We start from the raw sequence: 16,876 nt of genomic DNA on the forward strand, positions 1-16,876 counted from the left end.
TACTACTACTACTAATACTATTATTACTAATATTACTACTACTACTACTACTGTTACTACTATTTTATCTACTAATACTACTTTATCAACTAATATTACTTTATCTACTAATACTACTCTAACCAGAGAGAGTTCATAGAACACGATAATCCACGCTGTGTTACTGCAATTTTACTTAAATTTAATATATATATATATGTATATTATTTTAATGATCGCCAAAAAATGTGGAAGTTTAGTGCTATTGAAGAAGTCCATAAGCAGTCCCAAACACGACCCTAATACACCACCCCATTGAACCCTTATTTAAATTGAAGTACTGCAAGTCTGGAGGTTCTTTGAAGTATTATGACAGGTGATTTGTGTTCTGCAGTCTTCAAGTAGATAATTCAACATAAATAAAATAAAGATTGTAAAAGGCATATAAATAAATTGATTTCGGTGTTACCACCATTTTCCGCAGTAACTATTACATCACCCGATCTAACACGTTACATCAGTTCTTCATGCTTGTCGTGTGTGTCCATTATGGTAAGTTTCCTGTTTGGAATGACTTTCAATTTTATTTGACTGCCAGACAGGAAGACAGAATAAAAAAATGTATCTCACTCCTCTCTGCACATGTGCGATCAGGCCGAATTCTGAGCCAAAGTACATTGAAACAAAAGACTTATCTTCCAATTAATGTTCCGATTCATACTGAAAACACAACATTTGATTTAAATTAGTTGTTCCTCGATCATAAACTGATTAACAGACGGACAGTTGTATGCCACAAAGCAATTGCTTAACCCCACCTTTTGTTTCGCGTGCAAGGGGTAACTACTATTACTATTTTAACTACTGCTGTTGCGACTTTAATGGCCGCAATTACTCCCACTTTATTGTGGAATCAGCTGTGATGGTTTTTGACCCAAGTATTTCACAAACCGGATGGCCAGGCCGGACATTCAACTGAAGATACAATTTGCTCAATAATTTACAATTTGTTTAGGGTGTAAGTGATAACTCATCTACTCTTCGGGAAAGACACTGTGGCGTGTTTAACATCCACCAATGAACAGTTATGCTGATGGGTCCTCTGGCTATCCAGGAGAAGAGGTCCATCCGAGGTACACACACATTAATGCATCACATTGCATGTCAAACACCACGGTGAAAGTTTATAACTTAGTCGGGATTCGAACCCAGGCTAAACAGCTCAGGAAGTGAGTGTGCTTACCTATAGGTGATCCGATGAGCCCATGTGTATTTATTTATATACATATATATATATACGTATATAAATTGATTTATTGCGTATATCATGTTATTAAATATTATTAAATAAATTGATTTATATATCTCTATATATACAGTGCATTCAGAAAGTATTCAGACCCCTTCACTTTTTTTTCTTTTTTTTTTTGTATACAAGATCGAGGCTCATGAAAGAGCTAACATGAATCACACAAAAAGTCAAACCGACACACAAAACACAAAAAACAAGGGGAGCGGCAGACAAGATGGGGAGAGAAGGGGAAGGACACAAACACAACATTTGAGAGCAGGGACATCGGGAGGACTTGGGGGGAGGTGGGAGAGGTATAAAACATGAACACTGCAAGGACTCTGGGGTGAATTAGCGGGGGTAGAAAAGATCAAGGTTTTGGATGGGGGAAGATAAGAGATGGTGGTGAACAACTGTTTTAAAGACCTGGAGGGAGGAGTGGGATTGAAGGGAGTGGGGGAGTTTGTTCCAGAGGTGGGAGAAAAGGGGAATGAAAGAGTGAAGGTGAGCAGAGAGCCTAGATTTTGGCAGTTTAACCATAAGAGGCAGAGGAGCAGACTCTTAGGCAGGCCATAAGGCCATAAGAGGCAGGCAGATCTTGTGTGACCTGAAGGAATATTGGGGGGACAGAACACAGAGAGAGCTGGGGGAGCAAGGCCGGAGAGGAGTCGGTAGAAGACAGAAAGACCACCAAACCTGCCTGCGGTGAGTGAGTGAAAGGCCCTCGGAGTTAACTTCATCACAGGAGATTCCAATGATTCTGAAAGCTTTGGCCTCAACAGCGTGAAGCCGAGTTAGGTGTGAGGCAGGAGCACCAGCCCAGATGGGGGAACAGTATTCCATTGAGCTGCGGATGAAAGCCTTGTATGTGGTGAGGAGCTCAGGTGTGCCAAGGAAGGACTTCGCACGACGGAGGATGCCCAGTCGGCGACTGGCTTTGGAGGCAAGCTTGGAAATGTGGTTTTCCCAAGAAAGATCATGGCAGATAGTGAGACCGAAAAGCTTGAGCGACAGAACTTCTTGCAGAGGATTCTTGAGAAAGTAGATGGGAGGGTTTACCAGTCGGTCCTTTCGGATAGACATTGTAAGAGTGTGAGATTTGTCAGGATTGAAAGACATGTTCCACTTGTTTGACCAGTCTGTGATTTTGTCCAGGTCTGCAGAGAGTGAGGAGGCTGCAGACTGCCGATTTGAGGGATGAGGAATGGAGCGGCAGATAGTGGAGTCATCAGCAAAGAGATAGAGAGGATTTTGCAGAGAGTCGGAGAGATCATTGATGAAGACCAGAAATAGCACAGGGCCCAGAACACTCCCTTGGGGAACTCCAGCCAGAACAGGAAGGGGAGATGAGAGAAATCCATTCAGGGCCACACGTTGCCTACGACCAGAGAGGAAGTCCGCAAACCATGAGTGGAGATTTCCATGGATACCATAGGAGGAGAGTTTGGTGAGCAGACCTGGGTGCCAGACCGTATCGAAGGCACAATTTGTTATGTTGCAGCCTCATGCTGAAATCGTTTAAACGCATTTTTCCCCTCATCAATCTGCACTCAATGCCCCATAATGACAAAGAGAAAACAGGATTTTAGAAAGTTTTGCAAATTTATTAAAAAATAAAAAACTGAAATATCACATTTACATAAGTATTCAGACCTTTGCTATGACACTTTAAATTTAGCTCAGGTGCCTCCCATTTCTCTTGATCATCTTTGAGATGTTTCTACACCTTGATTGGAGTCCACCTGTGGTGAATTCAATTGATTGGACATGATTTGGAAAGGCACACACCTGTCTATATAAGGTCTCACAACTGACAATGCATGTCAGAGCAAAAACCAAGCCATGAGGTCAAAGGAACTGCCTGCAGAGCTCAGAGACAGGATTGTGTCAAGGCACAGATTTGGGGAAGCCTACAAAAAATTTTCTGCTGCATTGAAGGTTCCCAAGAGCACAGTGGCCTCCATAATTCTTAAATGGAAGAAATTTGGAACAACCAGGACTCTTCCTAGAGCTGGGCGCCCGGCCAAACTGAGCAATCGGGGGTGAAGGGCCTTGATAAGAGAGGTGACCCAGAACCCGATGGTCACTCTGGCTGAGCTCCAGAGATCCTCTGTGGAGATGGGAGAATCTTCCAGAAGGACAACCATCACTGAAACACTCCACCGATCTGAGTTTTGTGGCAGAGTGGCCAGACAGAAGCTTCTCCTCAGTGAAAGACACATGAAAGCCCACAGAATCTTGTTTCTCACAGTCTGAGAGTCCTTCAGGTGCTTTTTTGCAAACTCCAAACTTTATGATATTGCGATTGGGCATGTATAGAGGATGGAGGTTGTGGTGAGCGGGTTTGTCTGGAGGTGGTTGGGAGTGCCATGCTGTTTGACGAACATTGCCTTTCATGGTCAGGGTGGAAAACTCCAGTTTCCCTTGACATCATTAACCGAGGAGTTTAAGGTGGTGAGGGTGTGGGAGTTCATGACGTTGTGGGATTCGAGTGATGCAGTGGTAAAGAATGCTCTCCCAGAGAAGAAGGGAAGTCGGAAGTGGAATGCAAGAGCAGAGGTGGACGAGATGGAGGAGTGGTTGCAACAGGAGGAGGTCATGTGGATGGTACAGCACGGGAAGCATGGCTTGGGGTGGATGGAGCATGAGCGATGGGGAAAGGCATGTGTGAAAGAGAGGAGGAAGATGGTTGAGAGGGAGGTGAGAAGAAAGGAAGAGGAGGGGAGATATGTGAAAGCAGTCGGTCACGCACAACAAGGTGCTTGGACTAGGTGGGAAGGTGTGCGGGTGAAGATGTTGAAGTGGCAAGAGATTTGGAGGATGGAGCCAATATTGTTGAATTTCCTGTTGCGGGCAACGTATGATGTGCTTCCGTCACCAGTAAACTTGAGATTGTGGGGGTTGTTGCAGGAGTGGAGGATTTGTGTGGAGGTGTGGGAACGGTGCAGCATGCACTGAGTACATGTTCAGTAGTATTGGCAGCAGGACAATACAGGTGGCGACATGATCAGGTGCTGGCGGTGGTGGTGCAGATGGTGCAACAAGAGGTGCTGAGGTCGAAAGAGAGAAGAGTGGAGAAGGAGACTGATGGGGGAGAGGTGTGGTTTGTCAAAGAGGGCCAAGTGGTAAGAGGTGGAAAGAGGAGGAGGTGGAAAGCAAGAGGGCTGTCAGATGCTTGTGATTGGCAGGTGGTGGCAGACCTAAAGCCGCAATTGGTATTCCCAGAGGAGATCTGTGTGACAAGGTTGCGGCCTGACATTGTCATTTGGTCAGGTGCAACAAGACAGGTCATCTTAGGGGAATTGTCTGTACCGTGGGAAGAGAACATGGAGGAGGTGCACGAGGGGAAGAGAGGAAAGTACAGTGAGCTGGAGGCAGCGTGCCGGGAGAAGGGTTGGCGAGTTTCGTGTCAGCCATTTGAGGTGGGGTGTAGAGGGTCTATTGGAAATTCCTTTTCTGCATTTCCTGCTTGGCTTGGAGTGTGTGGGACAGAAAGAAGGAGGATGTGTGACAAGGTGGCCCAGGTTGCCTTGAAAGGCTCATTTTGGATATGGAGGAAGTTTATGGAGGCACGTCGAACGGTGTAGGTTGGTTGTGTTTTTTTTTTTGTTTTTTTTGTTACTATTATTATTTTTTATTTTGTGTATGTGAGTGAGTGAGTGGGTGAGGGTGTGTGTTTTTGCATGAATGAATTTTTGCATGAGTGTGTTTTTGTATGTTGAGTGGTGTATGTTTTAAGGGTAGGTGGTTGGTTGGTGTTGTATGTATGTGTGTGTATGTGTGTGTATGAATGATCTGGTGTGTTTTGTTGGTGAGTGGTGAAGGGTATAAAGGTGGGTGTTTGAGTGTTCCACCATGTTTGTTTGGTGTTGTGGATTCTGGATGTGGAGGTGTTGTTGTTGTAGTCTGCGTTTGCCCTGGCTGGGGGTGGGGGTTTGCACAGTTGCTGCATGTGGATGTGTATGTGCCCCTGCTAGCCCACCTTAGCTGACCGTTTCGAGGTTGAAGGGCCGAAACGGGATGATGCTGAGGACCTCGACTGAGGACCCGGTCAGTGTGGCACACTTGTGACCAGGTGTGTTTTGAACATATACATACATACATATATATATATATATATATATATATATATATATATATATATATTTATTTATTTATAGTGTGGGTCTGGTGTGGAAAAAATTCTGACAACACGGACCTCATCACTTACGCTGTGACAGCCCACTGAGCTATTGAGTCTTCAGGATATCCTCAGAAATTTCACACACTAACACTGCGAGCTTTATAATGGCCGATGTCTTACGTGCCTGTAAGTGTATGTGTATGTAAGTGTCGGTAAGTCGGTAAGTGTATGTGGAAGTATGTATGTATGTATGTATGTATGTATGTATGTATGTATATATATATATATATATATATATATATATATATATATATATATATATATATATATATATATATATATTGTAGCGGCTGCCGCTGGGTTTTCACAATCGCCTTGCACCTATCAAGGACGCGGAGCGATCACCATGCCGGGCTCGTCCAGGACGCCCGGGCAGGCCCACGCTCAACTTGCCAGGCCTCGGTCGGGACGCCCGGGCATGCCCGGGCATGCCCGGGCAGGCTCGCCCTCAACTTGCCAGGCCGCAGCCAGGACGCTGGGCCACGCCCCCTGGCGCCGGGCCTGGGCAAACCCCCTGGGTTAATCGATATATATTGCTGCCCGATAAACGGGTTTTCAGAGTGCCTGAGTGTTTGATTTCATTAAAGCAACTCGGATGAATTCTAGCTTTTTGTCGCGTCCATTCTTCCGATCGACGTGGGAGCCCCAGCTCCTTCATTGGTGACCTATCGACATGGACACGGCAGTCGCCCTTAAACTGCCTACCTTCTGGGAGGCTCACGCGGCGGTTTGGTTCGCGCAGGCGGAGTCCCTGTTCGCCCTGCGAGGCGTCACGGCCGACGACACCCGCTTCCACCATGTGGTAGCTGCGCTCGGGTCGGCTACCGCGGCCCGCGCCCTGAGCCTCCTCGAAAGCCCGCCAGCCGCTGACAAATACGGCGCGATTAAGAAGCTGCTCCTCGATGCTTTCGCCCTCCCATCGGCGGAACGCGCACGGCGCCTGCTCGAACTGCCTGAGCTCGGCGACACGCGCCCTTCCGAGCGAATGGATTACATGCTTTCACTGCTCGGCGAGCACTCTCCGGCATTCCTGTTCCGGGAGCTGTTCCTCCGTCAGCTGCCTAACCCGGTACGCCTCGCCCTGGCAAGCACGACGATCACAGATCCCTGGGCCCTTGCCAGAGAAGCCGACAAGATCTCCGCCGCAGGACAGCGCATCGCAGCGGCGACATGGGACCCACCGCCGTCCGACGCAACACCCATGGCGCCCGAGCACCCGGCACGGTCGACGGCCGAACTGCCGACGCAATTGGCGGCCGCTCTACCGAGCCGACCACCTCCAGCACGACGACCGAGGCCTCCACCTGACCAAGCGTGGTGTTACTATCATGCCAGGTTCGGACAGAAGGCCCGGACATGCCGACCCCCGTGCACCTTCGGCAGGCCGGGAAACGGCCGGGCCGGCGTTCATTACCAGCCATGAGCGCCGGCCACACGGGCAACTTACTGTTCATCACGGATAAAGCGTCCGGACGGCGCTTCCTGTGCGACACCGGCGCCCAACTGAGCGTCATACCCGCCTCTGACCAGGACAGGCAATCCGCGGTTTGCGGCCCCTCCTTGGTTGCGGCCAACGGATCGACTATCCGCACCTTCGGCCCGCGCAACGTCACCCTCTGCTTCGGCGGCCAACGCTTTGCTTGGACGTTTGTAACCGCCAACGTGCCCATGGCTCTGCTAGGCGCCGACTTCCTCTGCGCACACGGACTGCTGGTGGACGTCCAACGGCGTCGTTTAATCAACGCTGAAACCTTCAGCTCCCTGGTATGCACATTGAGCAGCTCCGCGCCGACCGAGCTGGCATGCACCGTCCCGGCGGCGAACGAGTTTGCTCGCCTGCTCACGGAGTTCCCGGCCCTCACGCGGCCGACGTTTTCGGCCGTCGCAGTACGGCATGGGATCGAGCACCACATACCAACCACGGGCCCGCCGGTCTACGCCAGGGCCCGCCGCCTCGACCCAGCCAAGCTCGCCGTAGCGAAGGCCGAATTCGACGCGTTGGAGCACCTCGGCATCGTGCGGCGCTCCGATAGCGCGTGGGCCTCGCCACTGCACATCGTGCCAAAGCCGGGGGGTGGATGGCGCCCGTGTGGCGACTACCGCCGTCTCAATGACGCTACCACCCCCGACAGGTACCCGATCCCGCATATCCAAGACTTCTCCGCCCGTCTGGCGGGACGGGTCATTTTTTCGAAAATTGATCTCATACGGGGATATCACCAGGTACCTGTCAGGGCGGCCGACGTCCCTAAAACGGCAGTCATCACGCCGTTTGGCTTATTCGAATTCTTGCGGATGCCGTTTGGTCTCAAGAACGCGGCTCAGGCGTTCCAGCGCTTGATGGACGGCGTGCTGCGTGACCTGCCGTTCCTTTTCGTTTACCTGGACGACATCCTCGTCGCCAGCACGTCCCGGGCCGAGCACCTCCTCCACCTCCGAACACTGTTCGGGCGCCTCAGCGAGCACGGCCTCATCGTCAACCCGGCCAAATGCCACTTCGGCACGACGGCCGTTGATTTTTTGGGCCACCACATCACCAAGAACGGGGCCGTGCCGCTGCCAACCAAGGTCGAGGCCATCACCACGTTCCCGCGTCCCCGCACCATAAAGGCCCTGCAGGAATTCCTGGGAATGGTGAATTTTTATCACCGCTTCGTGCCCCGCACTGCTCAACTCATGCGGCCCCTCTACGAAGCCCTCCGGGGCAAGCCGGCCAAGCACGACATCGCCTGGTCCGCAGCAATGGATGCGGCCTTCCAACGCTCAAAGCGGGCCCTCGCCGACGCAACACTGCTCGCTCACCCGGTGCTCAACGCTCCCATCGCCCTCACCACGGATGCCTCCGACTACACGGTGGGCGCCGTACATGAGCAATGGGTGAACGGGGTTTGGCAGCCACTCGCTTTTTTCAGCCGGCAGCTCCGGCCGAACGAGCTCAAATACAGCACGTTTGACCGGGAGCTCCTCGGTCTACACCTGGCCGTCCGCCATTTCCGCCACCTCCTGGAGGGCCGACCTTTCACGGCGTTCGTCGACCACAAGCCGTTGGTTTACGCCATGGCCAAGGTCACGGAGCCATGGTCAGCCCGCCAACAGCGCCACCTCTCCGCCGTGTCGGAGTTTACCACGGACATCTGGCACGTCGCCGGCAAAAACAACGCCGTGGCCGACTGTCTTTCCCGGGCCAGCGCGAACGCGGTCCACCTGGGCGTGGATTTTGCGCTTATGGCGGCAGACCAAACCACCGACACCACGGTGCAAGCCCTCCGGGCGGCGGACACGGGCCTCCGCCTGGCCGACATCCCCTGCGCGGACACTGTCCTGCTCTGCGACGTCACCCAAGGCCAGCCTCGCCCCATCGTGCCCGTCACCTGGCAACGCCGCATCTTCGCCTCCCTCCACGGCCTTTCCCACCCGGGCCGGAAAGCTTCCCAGAAGCTGGTGTCGGCGCGTTTCGTCTGGCACGGCCTTCGTCGGGACGTCCGCGATTGGACCAGCACCTGCACGGCCTGCCAACGGGCCAAGGTCCACCGACACACCCAGGCCCCGCTGGCACCTTTCACCGTGCCCGAACGACGTTTCGACCACGTCAACGTGGATCTGGTGGGCCCCCCTCGCCCCGTCACGGGGGTTCACACACCTGCTCACCATGGTGGACAGGACCACCAGGTGGCCGGAGGCCGTTCCCCTCGTCTCCACCACCACCGCCGACGTGGCGCAGGCTTTCATCGCCACCTGGGTCGCCCGCTTCGGCGCACCGGCGGACATCTCGTCAGACCGCGGACCACAGTTCACCTCCGAGCTGTGGGGCGCGGTCGCCCGCAACCTGGGGGTCAAGCTCCACCGTACTACGGCCTACCACCCCCAAGCAAACGGGTTGTGCGAGCGATTCCACCGCTCCATGAAGGCCGCGCTCATGGCCGGCCTTCAAGACGGCGGTTGGGCCGACCGGCTGCCGTGGGTCCTTTTGGGCCTTCGCACGGCCCCCAAGGAGGACCTCCAGGCATCCACCGCCGAGCTTGTCTATGGCCAGGTGCTACGCGTCCCGGGCGAATTCGTGCCCGACGCTACCAGTCCCTGGTCCGCAGCTCACCAGCGCTCGGACCTCCAGGAGGCCGCCCGACGGTTTGCCCCCGTGCCAACATCCCACCACGGTGACCCCCAAGTCCTACGTCCCCCCCAGCACTCCGCACAGCGGAGTATGTTTTTGTGCGTCACGACGCACATCGGTGGCCACTCCAGCCGCCGTACGACGGGCCCTTCCGGGTGCTGCGACGGGACGACAAGTCGTTCGTCATCGACATCGGCGGCAGGTCGGACCGGATTGCAGTGGACCGCCTCAAGCCGGCGCACGTGGACGTCGACCACCCACCACGGGTGGCCCTTCCGCCGCGGCGAGGCCGCCCCCCGTCCACGGTGCCCCCCACTCGACCGCCCACCACCTCACCGGACCCCCTCCCACGACCCGCCAGGGGTCGCTTCGGCCGGGGCATGCCCGGGCAGGCTCGCCCTCAACTTGCCAGGCCGCAGCCAGGACGCTGGGCCACGCCCCCTGGCGCCGGGCCTGGGCAAACCCCCTGGGTTAATCGATATATATTGCTGCCCGATAAACGGGTTTTCAGAGTGCCTGAGTGTTTGATTTCATTAAAGCAACTCGGATGAATTCTAGCTTTTTGTCGCGTCCATTCTTCCGATCGACGTGGGAGCCCCAGCTCCTTCAATATATTTATATATATATATATATATATAATATATATATATATATATATATGTGTGTGTGTATGTATATATATATAATATATATATATATATATATATATATATATATATATATATATATATATATATATATATATATATATATATAACCATTGAACAGATTTAGCGCCTTAGGTTCAGATCTCTTATTCACATCAATTTATCTCTGCGGCTTTTTGGATGTAATAAATAAAACAGTGCAGCCAATTCCTTGCTCATGAGATGATGTAACCGCAGACATCGCCTGCACAAGTGGAACTGCTTGGACAAACGTAGTACTTATCACACGTAAACACTGCACAATGCTTGCCCTTATAACATGAAATAAAGAAATATGGAGAGAGAACAAGTGTTTTGGGATGGACCCGGCTAGCTTGAAATAAGCAGCCATTTTAATGAGAGTCGTTAACTTTATGGAGGAGTTGACACAGATGGTTACACCCTGGTGATCTCATGCTGGTTTACAATGTCACATTTGTGTAGTGGGCCCCCGGAGTCGGTGCCAAAGTGTCGGCGAACCAAAAAAATTGTGAGATGACTTGCAGCACTGTTGGGAGAGCTCGCTCAAAAATATTATTGTAAATCTTCATTTGGGAGAAACCCTGGAAGCGATAAACTGAAAAATTTGTTTTCCTTCCACAATGGCGTGCACAGCACTTGCCTGCAGCGGATGAACGCGTCAATGATGTAAAATGTCTGGCAATGTGGGATAGCCCATGTCTGCTTCTGGATTTGGACCCTGGTGTGTAGAATCCAATGGAAACTGCCATGGTGTACAATATTGTAAGGAGGGAGTGATGCATCATGGAGAATGGGGGGGGGGGGGGGGGGAGGTGGCGAGGCACAGGAGGGACACGAATAGTGGAACCGAAGGACAAGACAGAGGGATACTTGGACAAACATTGGGTGTGGAGAGGAATTGAAGGCAGCAATGATGCATGGGGTGGACAAGATGGATACAGAAATAAATTGTCAGGAGGGAAAAGTGGAATTTTGGAAGGATGGTTAATGCTTAAGGTGATTAATGATGGAAGAAAAGATTATGGTTTTGGATTGGGTATAATCTGAGATGGTGGTGAACATCTGCCTTGAAGACCTGGAGGGAAGAATGAGATTGAAGAGAGGGAAGAGAGGGAAGGGGAGCTTACACCAGAGACCATCAGATTTTCGAGGAGAGAGACAAGTTTGAAAGTTCCATCTTGAGGTTGGACAGATGTTGTTTTCTGGCTCTCCTGAATGTGTACACACACTAGTTGCGGGCTTTGTGGAATGCACTGTGATTGCCTTCAGTCGGATTAGCTATCCAGGAGAAGAAGGCAAATTCTTTCAGAGCAACTGCCTCACCACAGGATTCAGTGTACCATGGGTGGGTAGAAGGGTGGGATAATTGAAGACGAGATGGCATCAATCTCTGCATAATAGAGAGAATCTGCATAAGAGGGATCACCCAATCTAACAAGTCACATTAGTTATACATGGTTGTTGTTTATGTCATTTGTAACGTTTCTCTCAATAATCCTCTCCAAGAAGTTCTGTCACTCAATCTCTTGGGAATCACTATCTGCCATGATCGTTCCTGGGACAATCATATTTCCAATCTGGCCTCCAAAGCCAGTCGCCGACTGGGCATCCTCCATCAAGCAAAGTCCTTTCTGGGCACACCTGAGCTCCTCACCACTTACAAAGCTTTCATCCGAAGCTCAATGGAATACTGGTTTCCTCTACGGGCTGGTGCTCCTGCCTCTCACCTAGCTCAGCTTCACACTGTAGAAAGCAAAGTTTTCAGAATCATTGGAATCTCCTGTGATGAAGCTGATGCTGAGGGCCTTTCACTCTCTCACCGCAGGCAGGTAGGTGGTCTTTCTGTCTTGTACGTCTACTCTCTGGCCGAGCTCCCCTGGCTCTGTCTGTGCTCTGTCCACAGATCTACCGATGTCCCTGTTCTCTACTGTTGATGTGCTTCCCTCTCTCTCCCCCTTCTGTCTCCCACTACGTTTATTATATGCTTTAGGCGTTTGCTGTTTGTGTCTTTGTGTTTTATGTGTTGCTCTTTGTGTGTTTGTTTTATGGCTTTGTGTTTTATGAGTGTTACGTGGTCCTCCCGGTAACTACCTGGTCTCGGTGACCCCCGGACTGTGGGAGGCACCCCGCCAGAAAGATATATGATTTATACGCTTTCGTAACGCAATCAATATGAATTCCAGTCAATAAGAAACCCCACACCAAGGATCCAGAGTAATCAATAATATATTCCCCCAAGGAATCAACAACCATCAACAATCAACAATCAATCACTAAGATGGCCATCTTACATATGTGTCCCCCCCTGTCCCCACTCACGACCACTTGGGCCACTGTCCCTCACAATGTCTCTCTTCTCCGCACACGGGCGGTGAAACGAACCCCGGGCGGACATGCTCCAAACGTGCACGTCTCGTACCGGGGACAGGGACAGCTGCTGCAGCGCACACCTCCTTGCTACGCAACGGGGCAAAACCAAGCGCGGCTTGCAACGCGCGCGAGGCCCAAGGTGCGACCCGTACGCGTCCTTGTAGACGGTGAGGCGAACTGTGCCGGACGCTGGGTTCCGTGCACGAACCCACGGCAACTTGACGTGTCAAGGGGTAAGTACCCCGCGCAGGTAACTCATTTTGTCAGACGGGCTTTCAAACGCAGCGTCCTCCACGCTGCTCAATATCGATACCAACTCTCGTCGGAGCTCGGCGAGGAAGAGGAAGAAGATCGTCGCTTCTCCAGGACCTCGTGTCTTTTCTTCTTCCGTTTCCGGTCTCCTTTTTCCCAGAAGGGCTCCTGACCCTTTAATCACAACAACCGTTACTCGACTACACATTGATACGCAAAGACCTGAATAGTAATTCACATAAATCCACATAAATCCGTAACACTCCCCCCCTTCAAGAAAGAAAGTTTGAACCCAGCGAAAACTTTCTTTGCCGGCCAACTTGGATAAACAAACCAGATAACTCACCCCCCCCCCCCCCCCCAAATCATCAGTTCCCCCCGGGCACAGTCATCACTTAAAAATAAAGCAACAAAATTTCACACAATCCCCTAGATTAATTCCCTCTGGACCAAGCGTCAACCACTTCTAGTTTCTCTTGAATGACGGTTAAGAGGTGGTGACCAAAGCCCCCAAATTTAAACCTCTCTATAGCACTTTTTCGGGAGGCCCAGCGGAGTATTCCCTACATGGACGCCTTAAGGAATGTGGAGTTCACGGTTAGTCCGGGGAGGAAAGTTCATTACATGGACGCCTTTAAGAACGTGGAGTTCACGGTTAGTCCGTGCAGGAAAGTTCACTACCTGGACGCCTTTAAGAACGTGGCGTTCACGGTTAGTCCGTGTAGGAGCCCCGGCTCGGCGGCTCCACCGTATATAGGGCTTCAACTTCTCCAGACTCCTAACAGTTACGGTGGGACCCCTTGTCCCAGCCGTTACCTGACTGGCGGTCTCCTTCTCGGCCAGTGCTCTGACATTCATTCTTTCGGGAGGTGCCGTAACTCTGGGAGCCTCCATAGTAATATCGGCTGCTGCCCACACCAAAACTACCGCCAAGTGGTCCTCTTCTGTAGACCTCTCGATGCCTACGAAATGCCTTCCCTACTGTTATGGTCCGACCTTCCAAATCCTTGCCATTCCAATTCTTCTCTGCCTCCCTGGCGTCTCTTGTGCTTGCAAACGTGACAAAGCCGAACCCTCTTGACCGTTGCGTTTCCCTGTCTTTTACCACCCGCACTTCCACCAGCGGCCCATATCTGTTGAAGACAGAGGTCAGAACTTCTTCCTCTGTGTTGAAGTTCAGTCCCCCTACAAATAACTTGGAACTTTTGTCGCCATCCCGAGCTGGTGTGGTGTTATTTTCCCTGCTGTGCTCTTTACCAACCCTCAGGTTACCATAAATTTGCCCCCTGGCCAAATCATTCCCGATAATCACAGATACTCCCTCTACAGGAAGCGTGGCTTGTAAACCCACGGTGACCGGTCCTGACACCAAATCGGATTCCAAATGGATGACATGAAGTGGGGCACTAACACAGCCACCGATCCCTTGTAACCGAACACTATCACCAGTTGCGGTACTCTTTGACAATGGCAAAATGCCTTCAAGCATTAAGGATTGATGGGCTCCTGTGTCCCTCAAATTAGTTCGGACCTCCAAGTTAAAATGTTTGGCCAATTTCAAGAGGTCCGCTTTTAGTAACGCTTGGAACTGTGCCTCACTAGGTGTTACCGCAAAGTTCTGTGCAACAAACGCCATGGTGACTATCGTTAACACCTGTTAACCTTCACCCAAGACTTTACCACAATTCCTCAAAAATTTACCAATTAATAATTAATTAATTAATTTTACTTAATAAAAATTATTATTTTATTATGTTATACAATTTTAAATCCCGGAATTCAATTGGACCAGCCCCCAATTCTGTTACGTGGTCCTCCCGGTAACTACCTAATCTCGGTGACCCCCGGACCGTGGGAGGCACCCCGCCAGAAAGATATATGATTTATACGCTTTCGTAACGCAATCAATATGAATTCCAGTCAATAAGAAACCCCACACCAAGGATCCAGAGTAATCAATAATATATTCCCCCAAGGAATCAACAACCATCAACAATCAATCACTAAGATGGCCATCTTACATATGTGTCCCCCCCTGTCCCCACTCACGACCACTTGGGCCACTGTCCCTCACAATGTCTCTCTTCTCCGCACACGGGCGGTGAAACGAACCCCGGGCGGACGTGCTCCAAACGTGCACGTCTCGTACCGGGGACAGGGACAGCTGCTGCAGCGCACACCTCCTTGCCACGCAACGGGGCAAAACCAAGCCCGGCTTGCAACGCGCGCGAGGCCCAAGGTGCGACCCGTACGCGTCCTTGTAGACGGTGAGGCGAACTGTGCCGGACGCTGGGTTCCGTGCACGAACCCACGGCAACTTGACGTGTCAAGGGGTAAGTACCCCGCGCAGGTAACTCCTTTTGTCAGACGGGCTTTCAAACGCAGCGTCCTCCACGCTGCGCAATATCGATACCAACTCTCGTCGGAGCTCGGCGAGGAAGAGGAAGAAGATCGTCGCTTCTCCAGGACCTCGTGTCTTTTCTTCTTCCGTTTCCGGTCTCCTTTTTCCCAGAAGGGCTCCTGACCCTTTAATCACAACAACCGTTACTCGACAACACATTGATAAGCAAAGACCTGAATAGTAATTCACATAAATCCACATATATCCGTAACATGAGCCTCGACTTTGAATGCAAAAAAAATAAAATGAAAAACGTCCTTTAAAATAGTCTCCTCAGTGAAAGCCTCTCCTCAGTGAAGACACATGAAAGCCCACTTGGAGTTTGCAAAAAAGCACCTAAAGGACTCTCAGACTGCGAGAAACAAGATTCTGTGGTCTGATTAAACCAAGATTGAACTGTTTGGCTTGCGTGTGGCCACTCTGCCATAAAGCCCAGATCGGTGGAGTGTTGCAGTGATGGTTGTCCTTCTGGAAGTTTCTTCCATCTCCACACAGGATCTCTGGAGCTCAGCCAGAGTGACCATCGGGTTCTTGGTCACCTCTCTTAGCAAGGCCCTTCTCCCCCGATTGCTCAGTTTGGCCGGGCGGCCAACTCGAAGAAGAGTCCTGGTTGTTCCAAACTTCTTCCATTTAAGAATTATGGAGGCCACTGTGCTCTGGGAACCTTCAATGCAGCAGTGATTTTTTTGTAGGCTTCCCCAGATCTGTGCCTCGACACAATCCTGTCTCTGAGCTCCGCAGGCAGTTCCTTCGACCTCATGACTTGCTTTTTGCTCTGATATGCGTTGTCAGCTGTGAGACCTTATATAGACAGGTGTGTGCCTTCCCAAATCATGTCCAATCAATTGAATTTACCACGGGTGGACTCCAATCAAGGTGTAGAAACATCTCAAAGATGATCAAGAGAAATGGGAGGCACCTGAGCTAAATTTGAAGTATCAGAGCAAGGGGTATGAATACTTATGTCAATGTGATATTTCAGTTTGTTCTTTTTAATAAATTTGCAAAACTTTCTAAAATCCTGTTTTCTCTTTGTCATTATGGGGTATAGAGTGTAGATTGATGAGGGAAAAAATGAATTTAAACGATTTCAGCATAAGGCTGCAACATAACAAAATGTGAAAAAAGTGAAGGGGTCTGAATACTTTCTGAATGCACTGTATATCGATATATAGCATGGTTCTTCCAAGTATTATGAAGGCGATTTGTGTTCATAAAATCCAGTGTTCAAATATAAAATTGTATTGTAATAAAGATTTAAAGAGGTTTAAAGGCATACAAATAAATTAATTCTGTGTTTTACCGCCGTTTTATCCACCGTATATTACATCACCCTATCTAACACGTTACCTTCGTTATACGTGCTTGTTGTTTGTGCCTTTTATAACGTTTTTATAAGTCCAGTCAAATATAAGGTATCTCTTTGGACTTTAGAGATTCCACGGTTTGTTTTGGCGAAAAGTAGGTGAGTTATCACCGGCACGCTGAACCAATTCCAAATTTCTGCCCTAACCAGCAGCTTCTCTCCAATGTCAGGCCTAGCTAGCCAGTTCATAAAGCACTTGGCCCAACAATTCATGCTCTCTGATCCACCGACCCCAACCTATGTGAGATGATGTAA

General features: G+C 50.5%; 1 protein-coding gene across 1 annotated transcript in view; it reads left to right on the plus strand.

Moving 5' to 3' along the window:
* Nucleotides 1–16,876, plus strand: part of LOC137417486 (ADAMTS-like protein 1) — a 466,111-nt gene that overhangs the window by 318,742 nt on the left and 130,493 nt on the right. The window lies entirely within an intron of this gene.

Source organism: Myxine glutinosa, chromosome 2 (genome assembly GCF_964187855.1).
Source record: "Myxine glutinosa chromosome 2, kmMyxGlut1.1, whole genome shotgun sequence".
NCBI classification, from domain to species: Eukaryota; Metazoa; Chordata; class Myxini; order Myxiniformes; family Myxinidae; genus Myxine; species Myxine glutinosa.